Source organism: Scardinius erythrophthalmus (genome assembly GCF_964197995.2).
Source record: "Scardinius erythrophthalmus genome assembly, chromosome: 3".
Classification (NCBI taxonomy): Eukaryota; Metazoa; Chordata; class Actinopteri; order Cypriniformes; family Leuciscidae; genus Scardinius; species Scardinius erythrophthalmus.
The window spans coordinates 7,556,690-7,559,636 of NC_138223.1; positions in this window are offsets into that span (position 1 = coordinate 7,556,690).

A 2,947-nucleotide genomic window follows, 5' to 3' on the forward strand; every position below is an offset into this window, starting at 1 on the left:
TCACAGTGCATACTAAAGTTAACAAGTACAATTTTTTTATATTGAATGTGTTAGTAAATGTTGAAATTAACATTTAACACATAATATATGCAGTAGAAGTGCAGTTCATTATAAGTTCATGTTAATGTTCAGGTATTGTATCGAAAGTCATAATTTTGGTATTGTGACTTGACACTAATAGCCTAACGTTAACATTACAACTTTTAATTTTAAAGAGGGAAAGGTCATGAGAAAAAGTCTTGGTTGAATATCATTTCAGAGTTAAATAAAGATACATACAATAATGCACACGTATTAATGTGTTTATTCTTGGCATTTTTATATTATTATGATTAGTTGAATGATTGTGAACACAAATTAGGATTTAGGTTTTCTGACAAACAGTAACACCAACACCGACATTGGACCGCGTCGCCTTAATTCACAAATAGGCTAACGTTACTACACAATGACAAACTATACTATTTTATTGTGTACGACAGTGAGCTGTTGATTTATAAACAAAAACATCTTAATTTAAAACGGCAAACCAGCGAACATATAGCCTAGTTAACGGTTAAGTTACATTAAACTGTATTGTACGTTATAGCAGTAAACTGAAGAAAATATTAGCTAGTTAAACCCCTTCCTCGATGGAACGAATAACTAAACGCATAATAACATGCAATACTGACACATAATGCTGCATATTTCATTTATATGACTTTAAAATGGCAAAACATCACTTACCTGAATGTACACAGTCGTGAGGAAAGCAGAGTAAAAGGCGTCAGCTGGCCAGCGTCGCAGTCAAACTCGCGCCGTAGTCTCACTCCACCAATAGGAGGGAAGAGAGCAGCCTGAGGTGTGGAACTGCGGATGTTTGCCGCACTTGATTTCAGGATTCCTGTGTTTTTCCACGTATAAGCCAAATGTTTACCACAAGTCGGTGTTTCTCACTGTGTGCCATAGCTCAACCACATATGGTCCTCATACGTTCGTTGTTATCTGGGCCATATACCTCAAAATCAGTTGTGAACCAAGAGAGCATTTCCCGCAGATTTTAAAGTTATGGCAAAACAAATATGGCTACGATTTGGCCCATATCTGTTCAGCCATGCCACATCTAGGCCATATGTGCCAGATAATACCCACATGTGGCCCACATGTAACTGCTATCTGGGATGTGTCTGCGAAAAAAAAAAAAAAAAAAATCATGTTCGCGTTCGCGTGAGAGGCGCTTTGCTTTCATTAAACCACATCAGTAAGCCTACTTCAGCCAATCGGTAATAGGGTAGGCATGGGCTGGTCTTGGGTTTTGGCCAATCAGATTGATTCAGCAGTCACTCCACCTGCGAATTTGTTTTGTGTTTCCCATACACTACGAATGTGTTTCCTACACTGGCAGCGCGAAACATAGCCAAAGTCATGGAGTGCAACTTTATGAAGCCAGGGGAAGACACCAAACTTGTCGATAAAGGTAGATCAAACTTGATGAAAAAATTATTGTGGCCTGATTTGAGGTAGCTCGCCAACAACAGGCCGTTCATATATCGCGTCTATTGCGCGCTCAAATTCATTCAAATGTAGGCGCGCGGTAAGCTGTAATAAGCGCGCTCAATTGAAGCGACGCGCTCGTTTTTTCCATGTTTTTCGGCGGTGGAAATCCATTAGTCACTCAAACATTTTTGTCGTTGTGGAGAGCGCAGACGTCACGGGACGGACCTAATTTTACTATTAATGATAAAAGATAAGCTAAAGTGCATTGTAAATGTCAGTAATTTATCTTTTTTTGAATCATTCTTTTCATAAATAATCATTTCAAGTCTGAAATATGTGAGGTTTATCTTTTTAGTATAACATGTAGTATAACATGTTGCAAGACACTTTTAAAATCTGGCTATCATTTTTAATGGTATTATTTTCATGTTTATGTAAACAAAAAGTGCATATTGATGCTAATTTGATTTGTTATTTGCTGGTTTTCTACATAAAACTTGGTGAATTGATTTCATTGTGTAGTATTAGTACTTTTTGTACAGGATTCTGTGATAATCATTTTTGTCACTATAATCATGAAATTAAATGTTCATGCCATTTCATAGTTATGATCAACTGAAATCAACTAATTATGTGTTTTTTACAGTATAATATGCAAAGTACAATTTTCTATAAAAAAAAAAATATATATATATATATATATATATATATATATATATATATATATATATATATATATATATATGAAGTCTTCGATTTGAATATTTTTTTGGCAATGCGTCGTGTAGGTCTTAAATTTCAATCTTTACGGTCTTAAAATGTCTTAAAAAGGTCTTAAATTTGACTTACTGAAACCTGCTACTGTGAATATAGGCTTGTATTGGGTTTGTTCATCTCATATCTGTATGATGTCCATTTATATCTACAAAAGTCACCAGAATCTATCATTTAAGGGACTATTTATCAAAATGTTCTCCCAGGGAAGCACACCTGTGGAGCCCGTTTGACAATTATGTTGATCAGGGCATATATCTTGGCTTAGGGGCCTGCTTACCTCAGGGAAATAAATTCAGGCTCAGGATTTTTTTCTACTATCACCCCTGCATAATACTACTGTTTCTGTATCATGAAATGTAGTTTTAAGAGTTTTTCAGGCGAGAATGTAGTTGTTTAAAGCTCAAATCTGTGGTTTATTTAAAGATTTATGAAAATTTTATCCAGTTGATCCAGCTATGACCGGGCGCTCGGCGCGATGTACCCCGCCTGGAAGAGTCTTTCATCGGCTTGACGTTCTGAGGTTTGCCGCCAGTGCCGCTGACTCTGGCGTCTCTGTAGTGGTTAAACATGAGATATAATTCATCTTGTGTATATCTAATGGGCGATTTTTGGTCTCGTGAATCTATATTTTTTTCCCTGGGCAATTTGGCTGAGGGGAAGTTTCATAACTTTATAAGCTATTTAACTTTAC